This window comes from Chiloscyllium punctatum, chromosome 25 (assembly GCF_047496795.1).
Source record: "Chiloscyllium punctatum isolate Juve2018m chromosome 25, sChiPun1.3, whole genome shotgun sequence".
Lineage (NCBI taxonomy): Eukaryota > Metazoa > Chordata > Chondrichthyes > Orectolobiformes > Hemiscylliidae > Chiloscyllium > Chiloscyllium punctatum.
The window spans coordinates 53287703-53305709 of record NC_092763.1 but is presented as its reverse complement, the minus strand read 5'-3'; the positions used below and the strand labels follow the sequence as shown (position 1 = coordinate 53305709).

The 18007-nt window shown below is 38.8% G+C and overlaps 1 protein-coding gene across 3 annotated transcripts in view; it reads right to left on the bottom strand.

Annotated features, from left to right (window-relative positions):
* tenm1 (teneurin transmembrane protein 1) overlaps positions 1–18007 on the bottom strand; it is a 2368941-nt gene that overhangs the window by 2219865 nt on the left and 131069 nt on the right. The window lies entirely within an intron of this gene.

Below are 18007 nucleotides of genomic sequence, written 5' to 3'. Positions count from 1 at the left end.
GGTGGGGAGGTTAAAATTGGAGCAATGAAAATTAGAATTATGAAAGATGGAAGGAACATGAAAGAGAAGCAAAGATGGGAAACAGGGAGAGCAGAGAGAGAATTTGATGATAAGCATCACAAAAAGGAGTTTGAACGAATACAGATCAAGATAAGGAGTAGAAATCCTGTAATATCCCATGCTACTGGCTTAGACTTGAGGGTGAAGGTATCTTGGTTTTAATATTTAATTTTGAAGTGGAGGCAGAGGTAGAAACTTTAATTATCTCTTTTGCATAGGTTGAAAAGTAATTAACTGGATAAAAGCAAATTACTGCGGATGCTGGAATTTGAAACAAGAGAGAAAATGCTGGAAAATCTCAGCAGGTCTGGCAGCATCTGTAAGGAGGGAAAAGAGCTGTCATTTCAAGTCTAACTGACTCTTTGTCAAAGCTTTGACAAAGGATCAGTTAGACTTGAAACGTCAGCTCTTTTCTCTCCTTACAGTTGCTGCCAGACCTGCTGAGATTTTCCAGCATTTTCTCTTTTGGTTGCAAAGTAATTAAAGTGGCCAATCTAACAATGGTCCTTGTTACTGTCCATGAATCTTGTGAGGAAAGCATACAAGAGTTATTCCCAGTTGCCTGATGAAAGCACCACAGGCATGTAAAAAAGGATCTTTGAAGTGCATACCACTGAATGCCTGCAGCATATCATCAAAAATTCTGTGCCCTTAGGAAACAGCCTGACTAGATGTCATTGGAATTTGAAAGGATTAAGCAGTTTGTTTTTGATCAATACACACGGGCACATAAGACAGAAGAAAATCCATGAGCAACCATTCAAAAGAGGGAAATGCTGGGAGTCCTCCTTACAAGATAAAGTATGATGCTGAGTTGAAAGGTGAGGTCAAGACGTCAATCAGTTTTAACTGGGCGTGTCTGAGTTAACTGCTGGAGGCTAAAGGAAACCCCAATAGAATTAATAAGTGCACGTACCATATCATGTTGAAATTGGGAGTCAGTCAGACAGTACAGCAAACCAGGCTATGGCTTTGTCTGCATCTATGAATCTCTGCAAATGTACTTGTGTGAGTGCTGATGAGGTTAAACAAAGATTTATCAGGATTTTGTATATGAAGGAAGAGTGGTTACATTTCCCAGTGGGAGGAGAACAAACCTGTAAGTGATACAGAGGAATGCTGGGGCTAGCCAAACTCTACTGCTGAGAAAAGGTGTGACCTTCTCACCAGTGAGTGAAGGAAGTGCAGTAAAAAGGTAGAAGGAGTTGAAAGATTGGTACATGCCCATGCTCCTTTACTGAATGCATATGGGGTGTGATGTCTGTTGGGGCTAGTGATCATGGATCTTAGTTTGCCTATGGACAAGATCAACATTCTTCCCAACAATGGCCTGGTATGATCAAAGGAAATAGAAAGCCCAGTGGTCTCCGAGAAGTTCATTGAAGTTGGGGAGAGTGAACAGCTACAGCAGCAAGTGCCTGGCATTTTCCCTGGCTCTGCAGTCACACCATCTGTGGCCAGACAAGCTCAGCCAGTGGAGACAGAGATGTCATCACAAGCAGAAGACCATCTGGTGAGGTGATCTGAAAACATTTTCAGAAGTCTAGAAGATCCCAAGGAGGTAATAAAGGAAGAAAAATCCAACCTGCAATAAGACCTGAACATAAGTTTCCCATGCCAGTTTTCCTGGGAGCCATTCGGCAACTTGTTAGCGGACTGTGTAGGATCCCTTAAAATCATGGACATGGCTAGCTGTTTCTAGTGGCTGTTATCTTATGAGATATATTTGTCAAAACAGTGGGAAGGCAATTCACCCAGTTCTTCACTCCATATGGACTGGGCATTGAGATTGGACTGGATCAGAGCTCAATTTCACAAGAAAAGTATTTTTGGAAGTCAAGCCGTAATCTGTGTGTGACTAACAGAAGGTCTCCAGTTTTTCGCCTGCAATCATAACAGAAAGAAGAATTATACCACCAGAGCTTAAGAACAATGATTATGGTACATGGCTCCATGTACCTTCACAACTCGGAAAAAGGAACTAGATTTTCTTTTTTTATACTCACTATATATTTGCTGAGTATGCTGTATTTGAATTATGGGCACCAAGTGTCCAGGCCTCTGAAAGTGATCAAGCAGTGATTATAAGATGGAGGGCGGAAGTCTCCATGTTCAACTATGTAGTCATGTTCTGAGATCAACTCTCGTTAGCATACAAAGTAGTCTCTGGACGTTTGATCACATCCCAAACAAAGTCAGACAAGCATGCTATGAACCAAATGATTCAGTCAGGAGTCAACATTTTGTTACTCCTACCAACATCAGGTGAACCTTCAGAGGCCAAGTTCAGTATCCTGCATAGAATAATAAAGAACCTTTAGGAAGTGAATCTGTTGAATAAGACCCTACTTCAGAAGGAAAAAAATCAGAGGCTCCATCAGCATGAGAAAGTAATACCATAACCAAGAAGGGAATAAATACGTAATAGTTTGCCCAATTGCCACCAATCTAGAGGATGGGGTAGTGATATGAATGATATGCAAGGAGTTATGTCAGAAACCCCTTGTTTTAGTACAACTTGGCTAACAAATGCCTAATAATTGCAAATTTTTGCAAATTATGTGAAAAAAACAATATTGTCAAGGAGAATACTGAGGTACAGGCTACTAAACTAGATGGGATTGAGGTTCACAAGGAGGAGGTGTTAGCAATTTGAAAAGTGTAAAAATCAATAATTCGCCTGGGCAAGATGGGATTTATCCAAGGATTCTCTGGGAAGCCAGGGAGGAGATTGCAGTGACTTTGACTTTGATTCTTATGTCATCATTGTCTACAGGAATAGTGCCAAAAGACTGGAGGATAGCAAATGTTCAAGAAAGGGCATAGGGACAGACCAGGTATTTATAGACCAGTGAGCCTTACTTCTATTGTGGGTAAAGTGTTGAAAAAGGTGATCAGAGATCAGATTGATAAGAATTTAGAAAGGAATAAGTTGATTAGGGATAGTCAACATGGTTTTGTGAAGGGTAGATCATGTTTCACAAACCTTATTGAGTTCTTTGAGAAGATGATCAAACAGGTGGATGAGGGTAAAGTGGTTGATGTGGTGTGTATGGATTTCAGTAAGGCATTTGATAAGATTCCCCATGGTAGACTATTGCACGAAATATTGAGGCAAGGGTTTGGTGGGGGGTGGGGGGGGGGGGGGGGGTGGGGGGGGAGGGGGGGGGGAGGGGGGGGAGAGGGGGGCGTGTGATTTAGTGGTTTGGATCAGAAATTGGCCAGCTGAAAGAAAACAGAGTGTGGTGGTTGATGGGAAATGTTCATCCTGGAGTTTAGTTACTAGTGGTGTACCATAAGGGTCTGTTTTGGGTCCATTGCTGTTTGTCATGTCTATAAATGACCTGGATGAGGGCATAGAAGGATCGGTTATTTAATTTGCAGATGACACTAAGATCAGTGGAGTCATGGACAGTGTTGAAGGATATTGTAGGTTACAGAGACATATAGATAAGCTGCAGAACTAGGCTGAGGTGGCAAATGGAGTTTAATGTGGAAAAGTGTGAGGTGACTCACTTTGGAAGGAGCATCAGGAATAAAGAGTACTGGGCTAATGGTGATATTCTTGGCAGTGTAGATGAGTAGAGAGAACTTGGTGTTCATGTACATTGACCCCTGCAAGTTGCCAACCAGGTTGATAGGGTTATTAAGAAGGCATACAGTGTATTAACTTTTATTGGTAGAGGGATTGAGTTTTGGAGCCACAAGGTCATGTTACAATTGTACAACAGCGGCCGCACTTTAGAGTATTGCGTATAGTTCTGGTTACCACCTTACAGGAAGGATGTAGAAGGTTTGGAAAGGGTTCAGAGGTGATTTAGTAGGATGTTGCCTGGTATGGAGGGAAGGCCTTATGAGGAAAGGCTGAGAGACTTGAGGCTGCTTTCATTAGAGAGAAGAAGGTTGAGAGGGGACTTGATTGATACATATAAGATATTTAGAGGTTCGATAGGGTAGACAGTGAAAGCCCTTTTCCTCAGATGGTGATGGCTAGCATGAGGAGAAATAGCTTTAAATTGAGGGGTGATAGATTTCGGACAGATGTCAGAGGTGATTTCTTTACTCAAAGAGTAGTAGGGGTGTGGAACACTCTGCCTGCAACAGTCATAGATTTGCCAAATTTAAGGGCATTTAAATGATCATTGGAGAAACATATGGATGAAAATGGAGTAGTGTAGGATAGATAGGCTTCAGATTGGTTCCACAGGTTGGCACAATATCAAGGGCCAAAGGGGCTGTACTGCGTTGTAATGTTCTATGGTATATGTTCTATTACTCTTTATTCGTTCATTAAATTGCAGAGAACTGAGCAGAATAATAAGGCTGTCATTGCATTTAAAGGCACTTTCACAAACGAAAAGAAAACTCTCCATCCTAATTCGACATGAGTTGGGATAGCCCACTTCCATAAAACAGCACCATTGGTGGCTAACCCCAGAAAAGCTGGGCCAGATTCAGGAGGAGATTGACTACAGATTGGAGCAGCGAATATTAGAGCTTAGCAGCAGTACCTATAGAGCCTCAGATTTATTTGTACCCAAGCTGGACTGCTCCACAAAGCTCTGTGTTAACTCCTACATTGACCACAGTTGACATTTATCTAATACCCCAGCTGGAAGTTTGCAGAGAAAGGGTAGGTAAAGCAGCTCACATTGCCAAAATATTTTGCTCCAGGGGTCCTTTGGGTCCAGCTGTTCCCCTTGACTGGCCACACAAACGAAATTTTCATTTTCATAATTCAAAATGGATTATACCAGTGTAACATCCTGTTATTTGGACTCCAAAATGCTCCAGCCACCTTTCAAACGGTGATAAAAGACAAATAGTAGACAAATCTAATTGCATATTTGATCTGGAAGGCCTGCTAGGAAACAGCAACACCTGGGAAATGCACTTTGCGTAACAGCAAACCTTCCTCTGGAAAGTACAATCAAGTAACAAAGTGTTTAAAGTATTTTACTTTTCTCTGGAAAAGTAAGCAAACTGAAGTTAGAGATGTCCTCTCCTGAAGGTTCACTGTCCATGACAGTACTACGACATGGGGTAAACCCTCCTGCTTAATTTAAAACTAGCAACACAGAAAAGTTTTATCCCATGCAGTAATCTGTAAAATTCTAGTGGCCAAAACTATTTAAAGTAAAAATTAACTTAATTTCTTAAAGTATAACAGAGAATAATTAACTCACAACTATTTACAATTCTATTATCTAACCTATCTTTCACCTTCCCTTCCAATACATGTGTCTGATAAAACTCCCAATTAAGATTCATAGAAAATTCAAATTTTAAAACCAGCCAGCGGTCGAATCTTCTCTTTACCTTTGTCGGTAGACTGGCTCTCCAGGTCAGTGTTGAGATTTTTCTCTGTGCAAACTTCTTCACTAGACAGGTACTTCTCAGAGAGTTCTGACTTGCAGTCTACAGCTATTGGTCTGGTGGCAGTTCTCCTCCCAACTCTTCGATTTTCCCTGGTCTTATACACCAAAACGTCGGATTGTGTCATTGGCTTTTAAGATTATCAATATATTCAATTCAAACCTGATTGGAATTTGGTACTTTTCAAGGTATAATGTAAACTGATTGGCCTAATTCGAATCTGTTTTGTTGTTTCCAGGCAACCAGCTACCCCAGTAGCTGGAGCACATGTTGCATTGTGTCTTATTGAGAACACTTGGTACTGTCACTGCTAGCTTTTACTGTCTTAAAGGTATAGTACTCCCACATCTTCATAACAACAGTGGCAGCTTTAAGGACACTTACGGGAATTTTTGTTTGGGGGTAAACATCATTGTCACTGAAATCTTCAATCTGCATGGATTCCCCTCACACTTCTTTTCTCCCTCAATGATGAGGGCAGCTTCCACAGTTACATCATGTAGAAGCTCTGTTACATACTGCATAGAATCATAGAATCCCTATAGTGTGGAAACAGGCCCTTCAGCCCAACAAGTCCACACTGACCCTCCGAAGAGTAACCCACTCAGACCATTCCCCTACCCTATTATCCTATATTTACCCCTGACGAAGGCACTCAACCTACACATCCCTAAACACTGCACAATTTAGCATGGCCAGGTCACCTAATCTGCAATCCTTGGATTGTGGGAGGAAACCAGTGCACCCGATGGAAATACACAAGACAAGTGGAGAATGTGCAAACTCCACACAGACAGTCGCCGGATGCTGGAATTGAACCTGGGTCCCTGGCAATCCCTGGTGAGGCAGCAGTGCTAACCACTGAGCCACCGTATATCCAATAATTGTATATTTTAGAGACCAACAGTTCCCGTGGAGGTTGCACAAAATAGCAGTCTATTTGCATATTACTGAGAAGAGCAGTTCATGTGCCTTTTGCAGAGAACTGGAGTTTGTCTTTATATGGGGGAGAACAGCAGTCCATCTGTATATTGCGAAGAATAGCATTCCCTGTCTATTGGATATAGAAAAGCAGTCCATGTGTATGCTGTAGGGAACAAGTAACCCTGTATTGTATAAAGAACTGCAGTTCTTGTGAATATTGAGGGGAAAACAGTCCCTGTGTACGCAGTACAGTACGGAACAGCAGCCACTGTGAATGAGGTAGCAAACAGCAGAACCTAGAAATATTAAAGAGAACATTAGTTCTTTTCTGTTTTACAGAAAACAGCAGTCCCTATCCATACTATAGAGAACAGACCTTCCTGTCTATATCACAGTGAACAACAGCATCTGGCTTTTTGTAGTTTATGTTTTCAACAAGAGTATATATTGAAAATGCTCCAGCAAGGCTTAATGTCAACCAGTTAGACAGAGCTGCATGAACCTTCGAGAACAGTAATGGCGCAGGCAGGTAAACAACAGCCCAATTTTCTGCTTATTAAAGAGTTCCAGCATCCTGATCTGCCTCGAGTATGGGGAGAAAGGTTAAGGACTGTCTGTATCCTGTCTGCTGAATTTGCAATCTGCAACCTTCACTGTAAATATTTCCTCAGATGTCTTCATTACATTTGATCTCAACCCCACGGATATTCTCAATTTCCTTACGCACACTAGAATATTGATTGGGTCACAGACTACTAGAAAGCCTAAGCTATAAAAAGGCAGATTGAGGACAGATAGGGAGTGCTCGATGTAGCACTGATAGGGAATGTGCAAACCTTATGAAACAGAAACCTGAGGAAAGAGACATCAACCAGCTCACACTCTTCAGCAAGATGTTTGTGAAAAAACTGATGAGTAACAACTGATATCAGTAAGTAGAGTATCCAGCCACATATAATGATTCCTTCCTCTGTAGTGTCAAAGGAACACTCATGGACAGTCTCTCTCTGGAGCTAAAGGCCTGGGTACCTCTGCCAATACCTGACCCTATAATGATGCTAAAACAGTTTCTGCCTCCATGGAAATCGCCAACTTTAACACCTCCACAATCTTGGCCAGGTGCCTTCAATGTAGACTGCCATAACTTGATGCCCTGGCTGCGGAAATTGGACAACTATGATAAAAATATAACATGGAATTTGAAAACATAAGGTTCAAAGATCATTCAGCAAGGATTCTTTATTCCACTAGCATGATGTTATCACAAACATAAAGAAAATTATTTACAAGGAGGTATTTGCAACATTTACATGGAATGAAGCCACAGACTGCATTGTGTGGAGGAATCCTTCATCGATCTCCTCTTTCTTCCAATAAAGTTGACCCAAAGACACCCTTTCTCTGAAGTGGGTCTGTTGGACTGCTCTAGCTGCCTCCCCTCATTGTCACTGTAGTAATTGGAAACATGGCCAAGTGGATCTTAGACTATGGGATTCTTGACTAGGGTTGTTAACCTACTCCAGTCAGGGAGACCTTGTTGATTATAAATAGGAAATTCAGAAGATCCTCTCAGTCTAGGGACTGACTATGATCTGGCTGGTCACAGCCCATGTACAGTGCACATGAAATTAAGGGTGACTTGGTGGTGGGATACCAGCCCCTGTGCAGGTATTTCAGTCACCCTGCTGGTGCAGCTCTGGCATGACTGCTCACACACCCTTGCTTCACTTCCCCCTTACCATCTGAAATGTCACTGGAAGTTCCATTCCATTAAGAGTTGTTTTTCTAAACCACTTCACTACAGAGTACAACATCTTTGAAGGACCATGCCAGCTGCTCTGGTCTCTGTACTCAGTTTAAGCATTTTTTAAAAAATTATTCATTCTTGGGATATGAATATTACTGACAAGGCCAGCATCTTTTGACCACCGCCAGGTGGCTCCAGATGGTAATAGGTTAGTTGTCACTGCAATACCCCTAGATATCATGTTGTGACATAAACAGAATGAATGTCAAAATGGATTCATAATGTTCATTCAGATATTGCTTTTATTGTAAATAATCCAATACATGATTCAAACATTTAGCACCCATAATAGAAATTAAAGCTTTGAAATATGTAGACATGACTGCGAGAACCACACAATGTTATAATTTGATGTAATATCCAATTGATTTGAAAATTTGTTATTGCAGCTTTGGGTTGGATAAAAGTGGGAAATGAAATAAAAATGGAATTAGATTTGTTACGCATGTTATCATTTATTAATGAGATTCACAGAAGTCAACCATTAACAAATAGACCAAGCGGAAAGGATATTTACTGTCAGGTCTTCGAAAATAACTCAGTTGGCAACTTCTAACAAATTTATTTCATCTTATCAATGTTTTAAACAGAAATAGAACAATGTTAAATAAAATATGATTGCTTTTCCCTTACTGTTGGATGTGGAATGTAAATGTGAAGATAAATATCAAATTGATCATATTCCAAATAGTATTAAAAACACAAATTTGCATTACCTTCCTAACTAACTTACTGACTTGGAAAACATTGAATTACTTAACAGAGGCTGGTCATGATATGTGTAATGCAAATTTTAACACTAAGTAATTCAAATTTGAAATGAATCATTAAACACCTCGTTATATCTTTTTTCAGGTCAAATAAGCCTTTCCTTCTGCTAGACACTGGAAGCCAGTTTGTGCAACATATAGTCAAAGAAGCACTTTCTAAAGACCTCAGACATTATGACCTGGATTTTCATTGAGTCAGGAAGACTCCATGGGGTGATAAAAGTGGCAATCTGAACCCAGTTTCAGGATTCTTAATTCCATCTCCAGGGTGTTTGATTTTCAGTAGTGCCAGTTATAAGTGTGGCCTGATTAAGGTCTGGAGCCCACACCCTACACTCCTAACCAGGCCAACTCGCTTCTGGGGGTAGACATCTCCCAGTCCTCCATAATTTTTAAAGAAGTAAGTTAGCTTTTCAAACAGTCACATTTCGTGGCACCTCAGAAGTGTCAGGAACCATAGTCACATGAGGGAACCTGTTGAAAGGTAAGCTCAAAAGGTACTCTTCATACATGCCCTTCCATACCAAGTTATGCCATCTACCCAACCCATGGCCGTTCACACTGTACTTTTATTTCTATACCCATTCAACCACTGTATATGGTATGGAAACAATTATCCCTAAAATGACAGGTAAATGTGTTTAAAAAATTAAAGAAACAGTCATTCATGAGCAAATGTTGACTTTCCTAATGAAAATCCTCCTCTTCACTACAGAACAATAAAACTTGTCCATAATCTCGGCCCTTTAAATTACAAAGCAGTAACTTAAAGCATTTGAAGTCTCTTTACCTTACTTAAATCACACAACTGACAGAAAGGATATAAATTGAGCAATGCTTTCACTGGGGATTTGATGTTTCAACACTCTTATGGATACCTAGACTCTCAGCTAAGCCTCATTATGCTGTTTTGTTGCATAAAATTGCATAAACAGAGCTTGTAGAGTACGTAGGGAAGTGAAGATGTCTAATTGGTAAAGGCTAGAGGACCTTACTTTCTTCATTATAACTGGAATAGAGTCCCACAGCACAGAACTGGCCATTGTAAATGGCACATCTTAGTGCCCTGCAGCTCCAAACATTCCCTGGGTCAATTGGAGCAACTATGGTTCACATCTGCCTGGACGACACCCCTTACCCCCTAATGAAAATCCCATATTTACAGGTACTCTCTCCGTAAATGGATAGGCCAAGCAACAATTTTTATGGCTCACACCTTGAGAATGAAACACCAAGCCTATAAGTCTGTGGCTGTGATGTTTTATTTAAATACTAGACATAACTCAACTGAAACAAAACTCAAAATAAGGTGCAGATCTCTAATATAGTTAACAGCATACTCTCATGAACTATACAAAATAACTACCTAAAAATGTTTCACTTTATATTTCTATTAAATTTATCTGATTAGTGCTAATCTTAATTGGTCTTCTTAAAATACAACCTGTAGCATTGGGTTTGTAGCATAGGTATCTGTAGCATTTGGCTTGGAATTTGCATGAGATTGCATTATTTGTTTTCATCACAATTAATTTGATATCAATCAAACCAGCTGAAAACATTATGGAATTTTGAGAGCAGATTTCATTCAGTGGAAATTACGTTCTAAAAAGCTTCTATTCTGATCCAAAAGCATTCCATTTGCAGCTGACCCTTTCTAATACGGTTGCTACAACCTAAAGTGAATTAACTGCATTAATGTTTCAACTAAGTGTTCTTGTTAGGAAAATTCAAAAATTAAATAGAATCTTTTGGACAAGAAGGCACTAAAGGGTATATTCTAAGAAGACTATGAGGTTTTGTTTGTAATTTATGAAAGAAATGACTCCTGTACTCCAATTCTACAACTGTTTTATATATTTTTCGAAGTCACTTTTAGTTATTTAAAATGAGGATGCTCACAGATTATGACATTGTGATTTAAAAAGATGAACTAAATTTAAAAAAAAACTTATTCATGGGATTTAAGGATCACTGGCTAGATCAGCTTTTATTAGCATCTCTAATTGCTGAGCATCACAAGTCCCAAAGGATGCGTGTGACCAAATAGGCTTCTAATTTTAAACCCCTGTAGGTATTTGGTCATCATTAGGCAAGCTTTTCATTCCAGGTTGTTTTTTATTAAATTCACGTTTCACTATCAGTCATGACAGGATTTGAACCCATGTGGCCTAGATCATTCGCCAGGTGTATTGGATTACCGCACGAGTGATATGACAACTGCAGTACCACCTCTCACAGGTGTATTAATCAAACTTCACTATCTTCTGGTTCTTAAATATATCAATGAATATTTCCATGACAATCATTTCTAAAACACCACCTTATTTTGCTGGCTCATGGCAGGATATGGATGCTTTGATATGCAAATGAGTATGAGCAGAAATATGGAAGAAGAGAAGCCATTTTCAAAATCAGTGTTATTCTGGATACAATTTGTGCCGAAATCACCAATCGTACATGAAGCATAAACTCTACCAGAGATATTTAAACTTCTGATTTGACCAGATTTCAAATCAGCTATTGACCTGAGAAGGAAGTGTAAAATGGAACAAAACCAAATTTCCTTTGCAATCTACATTACTAAATGAAGCCCACAAAATTCCAGAGGTAGCCAAGGGTTCAGGAGTGAGTAGGGTATTTAAGTATTGAAGAATCAAATATCTAAAGTTTAAGCTAAAAATTGTTGTCGAACAATCTTTATGTTTTAACATGGCTTCATTCTGAACATTCCAAAGCCATTGGTCCACCATTAGACTGTCAGAGTGATCTGTGTTTCATTTATTGTTGGACATCCATTGCTGATGCACCTTGATTGGTTCAGATTGTCCACATGGGACTCATTAATATTCTTATCAGATAGGATCTTCTAGACATCAGCTGAACAAGGTCTGTTCAGCTACACTTCAGCTGGTTCAGCAGAATCATTGGAATTTGAGATTCTTTCCATGCTTAATTCATTATTTCTGATCCTTAAATTAACTTGTTTGTATGAAATTGTACCCTCCTCTGTGTGAGGCATCTTACCTTTTACCCGAAACGTTAATTGTCCTGCCCCTCGAATGCTGCCTGACCCATTGTGCTTTTGCAGCACCACACTCTAGGCTCTAATCTCCAGCATCTGCAATACTCACTTTCTCCTATCTGACTTTAAAAGTCAACATTGTCATAAAACATTTTAAATGAGATGTAACAAAAATGAAACTGCCAGAAAAGCTCAGCATGTTTGGCAGCATCTGTGGACAGAAATCAGAATTAACATTTTGGGTCCAGTGACCCTTCCTCAGAACCAAATTAGACTTAAATTCCTCCTACTCTGTCCCAACTATTGTGAAGTCATGATATTTTCCTTTTTTCAAATGAGCTATGTGAATTAAATTGAACTCACAATTGAGTGCGACAGTAATCTTCTACGAACCTATGAACAAGAAATAAAAATAGGCCTCTTGGCACTTTGCATCTGCTCCATCATTCAATAAGATCATGGCTGATCTGATTTTAACCTCAACCCTACATTCCAGTGTATCCCTAATAATATCCCATCCCCTTGGGAATCAAGAATCTATCTACCTCTGTTTTAAGAATATTCAAATATTCCACAGTGTTTTTTGAGGACAAGAATTCCAAAGGCTCAGAACACTCTAAGGGGAAATGTATTTCCTCATCTCTGTTATAAATAGGTGATCTCTTACTTTTAATATTTCTATTATTTCTAGATTCTAGACACTATTTTTAGATTCTTCATAGTTAAAATTCTGCATCCAAGCTACATCCCTCTGCAACCCCTCCAGTCCAATCATGTCCTTTCTACAATGCAGTGACCAGAACTGCACATAGCACTCCAGCTGTGGCAACTGTCAACATAATCTCTCACCTCTTATAATCTATGTCTTGAATGACAAAGGCAAGTGTCCTTTAAACCTTCTTAAAAACCGTATTATTCTCCACTGCCACTTTCAAGATTTTGTCTACTCATACATTGAGTCCTCTCTTGCTGTGTCACTCTTCCAAGGCACATCACTTCACACTTGTCAGAGTTAAATCTGCCACTAATATGCACATCTGACCAATCACATATGGCTTCCCATAATCTAAAAATATTTTCCTCTCTGTGAAGCACCCAGTTGATTTTTTGTGTCATCTGCAAACCTACTTACTAATTCCCCACATACTCAACTGAAGCATCATATGTATTAAAAACAATAAGGAAATCCAATACTGATTCCTGTGATCCACCACTGGACACAAGACTCCAGTCACACAAACAGCCTACAACCATCCTTTTTCTTCTGTCACCAAACCGATTTTGGAACTAACTTGTCAAGTTATCCTGAATCCCATGTACTTTTACCTTCTATATTAGAGATCTTGTCAAAGACCTTGCTGAAACTTTGCTAAAGGTTTACAATATATTATTATCATTTGGAAACTTGGTTCTAAAGTAGTTGTAAATTAGTATTTGATGTTGGACATTGTGAAAGTATGTTTTTTCTTAAATTAAAGAAATGATTAAAAAATGTTATTAAGAATGGTGAACTAAAAGTAGCCTTTTCAAGAACCTTTTTTAAGATAAATTATTCAACAAGCTGCCTGATGGAATAATTGTTATTTATTGTTGATTTGAGCATTTATAATCTACAGAAAACCAGATCATATTTTCAAGAAAGGACCAATTTCGCTATTCTGGAACTAAAGACTGCAGCTAGCTACAGTGTCCCTAAGATGACATATTTTGTTGGTGACATTGTTATGCTGTAACTAATCTTCTAACTGAAGAAGCTGTACCCAGGTACCTCTGTACCTAAGATGGTGCTGTAAGTGGTGACTTATAAAATTTTTACTGTACTAATCTGAGTACGTGACAATAAAGTTAATTCAATTCCAAATTCAGCAGCTTCGGTAGCTTTGTTTCTTAGTCTTCAGTGAAAAATGTCAGTGAGTTGGCCTGAGTGGCTATGTGTCTCAGGAGGAATAGAAATGAAGAGAATCACATCTGGTCAAAGTGCAGAAACACTCATTGCCTTTTCAGTTTTGTAAGAAATATTAAATTGAAGACAGAAGTAATGGTTTATTGGGAATTAATGTCTATAAAGGATATTGCTGGGAAAATGAGTTGAAACTTTCTGTTAAATATTTATGCTAAGATCTCTCCAAATTGTCTTTATTTCTTTTGTAGAGTAAACATATGTTCTGTTTTAAAATTGCATTGACAGCCCTGTGTGAATGTGTTCAGTGACAGGCCATTACGATAACTAAATTTCAAGCCAGATTTCACTCTTGTTCAATATTATTATCAGCTCGGTCATAACAATATCCATGTTCTCACCATATTCACTCATCTATTTTCTTTTTAAAGTTGAAAGAAATAAAAATCAGGAGGGACATAAAATGATTGTCATTCATTTTACACTATGGCACAAAATTATTCTCATTGTGTTATGTGCATCAAAAAGTATTGAGAATTATAAAGAAAGGCTGCATATCACTAATGCAAAATTTGATTTTAATATGAATAATAATTAAACTTTCCTTCATTTTCATTTGTGACCTTTAGAATTGGACTGTGATGTCTCTTATTCACTTTCATGCATTTGAAATTTAATAAAACAACTGGGAATGCAGACTAATTGTTTGAAATGCACTGACATTGAATTTCTGAATAGATTGGATATTAGCCTGCATTATATGATTTTTTTTTTGCACTGTTTTGCAAATGCCTTTTGAAGATCAATTGCAAAAGACCATTTCAAATGTGAAAAAAAAAGGAATTGGTTTCCTTTCTGAATGTCAAAAGACCACACTGGGAATATTAGATCTAAAATGCATATAAGAAATTAGCTCCCTACAAATTTGATAAATGTCAGAAGGTGAATGATACACACACAAATGATGAATAAGCAAGTGGTGACTACTCTTCAAATCACAATTGACTGTGAGTGAAAAGTTTGGTGATATGCAACTCCTGAATTTTAACTGTGTTTCACTCCACATATACTGAAAAATTGATGCTTTCAGTCTGAGATGTGTTTATTTAACTACAATGTTAAATCACTGAACATTCTTACTGAAAATATAATTCATTTTTAGCTTAGCAAATAAAATACACCCTTACTACATTGAGTTTCCTATACTTTAGCCACATACATTACATCAGGCATGTTATCATGATGTTAGTAATGACTAGGTAGTGTAAGTGGGTTACAGATTTGCATGCGATCAGACACACCTGACCTCAGTGGAGCGAAAACCTCCTCTGACAGCTTGATATAGTTGTGAAATCATTTTAAATAATTCTAAATCAGATCTATATTTTATTGAGAAGGGAATTGAAAGCAAGAGTAGGGAGGTCTTGTTTCAATTATATAGGGCATTGATGAGATTATGTCTGAAGAATTGTCTGCTGATCACTATACTTATTAATGGATGTGAATGCATTGGAAACAGTTCATAATCACATGGAAATATTGATTTGGTTGATAAGCAGTGTCCTGCCAGGCTCTGTTCTTGGGCATCTGCTCTTCATAGTTTTCATAAATGACTTGGATGAGGAGGTTGAGGGGTGGAATAGTAAATTTGTGAATGACACAAAGGTTGGAGGTATCATTGATAGTATAGAGGGTTATTACAGGCTGCAGCGCAACATTGACAAGATACAGAGCTGGGCTGAGGAATTGCAGATGGAGTTCAACCTGGATAAATGCGAAGTAATTCATTGTGGTAGATCAAACTTGAATGTTGAATATAGGATTAAAGACAGGATTCTTGGCAGTGTGGAGGAACAGTGGGATCCTGGTGTTCAAGTGCATAGATCCCTCAAAGTTGCCACCCAAGTTGATAGGGTTGTTAAGAAAGCATATGGCATTTTGGCTTTCATTAATAGGAAGATCAAGTTTAAGAGCCGCAAAGTTTTGCTGCAGCTCTACAAAACCCTAGTGCAACCCCACTTGGAATATTGTGTCCAGTTCTGATTGCCCTATTATAGGAAAGATACGGAGTCTTTGGAGAGGGTGCCTGGACTGGAAGGCTTATTTTACAAAGAGAGATTGACTAAGCTCAGACTTTCCTCGCTGGAGAGAAGGAGGAAGAGAGGTGATCTGACTGAGGTACAAAAGGTAATGAGAGGCCTGGATAGAGTCGATAGCAAGAGACTTTTTCCCAGAGGAAGGATTGAGTGGCATGAGGGGTCATAATTTTAATTGTTAGGAGGAAGGCATAAAGGAGATGTCAGAGGAATGTTCTTTACACAGAGAGTTGTGAATGCATGGAATGCTTTGCCAGTGGTAGTGATGGAAGCAGAGTCATTAGGGACATTTAAGCGACTGCTGGACATACACATGGACATGGGCTGACAGGCCTGTTCTGTGCTGTACTTTTCTATGTTCTATGTTATGCTAAAAGCAGAAATTGCTGGAAAAGCTCGGCAGGTCTGGTGGGATTTGTGAGGAGAAATCAGAATTAACATTTAAGTGACCCTGCCACAGATGCTGCCAGACCTGTTGAGTTTTTCCAGTCTTGTCTGTTTTTGTTTCTAATTTTGTAGAGTTTTTGAAGAGCTAACAGAAAAGATTGAGGAGGGAAAGATTGATAATCTTCCAAAAGGTGTTCAATACAAAATGCAACAAACTTGTGAGGAAAATTGTGGAATAAAAAGAATAGTAGCAATGTGGATACAGAATTGGCTATGTAATAGGAAACAGGAAGTAACGGTTAATGGGTATTTTTTGGGCTGAAAGAAGGCTTGAAGTGGAGTTCACTGGAGTAGTCCTGAGAGCTTTGCTTTTCCTGGAATATATATAAATGATCTAGACTTTGATGTGTAGGGAACAATTTCAAAGTCTACAGATAACACAAAACTTGGACTAATTGTAAACTGTGAGGGGAACAGTGGTGAACTTCAGAATTTTGAAACAGTGGAGTGTGCAGATAGGTGGCAGATGAAGTTCAATGCAAAGAAATGTGTGGTGATACACTTTGATTCAAAGGTCACTTAGAGCCAGTGTAATGAAAGGATACCCTCCTAAAGGGAGGGAGCAGAGAAACATTGTGTAGAGAGGAATCTCAACTATCTGAAACACACGGGCTGGGTGGGGGAAGGGGGGCAGTATTTTGTTCAGTTCATCGAATTCCGGATAATTGAATGCCGGATAACAAAGTTTAGTCAAGCATCGGGACTTTGCGATCTTGCTGGATAATGTGAAATTCAGCTAACTGAATGCCGAATAACTGAGGTTCCTCTGTATATGTACATAAGTCATTGAAAGTAGGAGGACAGAGTGAGAGAGCTCCTAAAAATATATATAGTATTCTGATTTTTATAAAAAGCTGCACTGAATACAAAGCAGAGGATTACAAAGAAGTTATAAGGTTTTGTTTAAACCTTAGCTGGAGTATTTGTATGCAAATCGGAGTGTCATATTCAAGGACAATGTGAATGAGTTGGAGAAAGTGAAGATGAGGTTTATGAGAGTGGTTTCAGGAATGAGAAAGTTCAGTAAGGAGATAAACCGGAGACGTTGGACTGTTTTCCCAAAGTGGAGAAGGTTAAGAAGAGATCTGATAGGAGCTTCAAAATCATGAGACATCTGGACAGAGGAGATAGAAAGAAACTGGCCCCACTTGGAAATGGATTGAGAATTAAATGCCACGGTATTAAGGTGTTTTGAAAAAGAAACAGATGCAAGGTGAGAGAAAAAAGCATTTTCACACTGGGAATAGATAGAGCCAGGAGTGCATTGCCTAGAAACAGGGTAAATGTAGGTTCAACTGAAGCATTCAACAGAATGATTATTAAATGTGTTTTTAATTGATACAATATGCAGTGTTGCAGTGAACAGGCAGGAGTTTGGCATAAAGTTAAAATGTTCAGAGATCTGATGCAGACACAAAGTGGCATATTGCTACATTCTGCACCACGCAACAATTCTGTGATTCTATTCTCTTTTAGAATAAACGTATTAAGAAAATATAAATACTGCTCTTTGCAGTTTGACAGAAGTTAATACATCTTCAAGATTTTTCCTTCTTTTAGGTCTCTGTAGTTTGATATTTCAAGTGATAATGTATCTGTTGT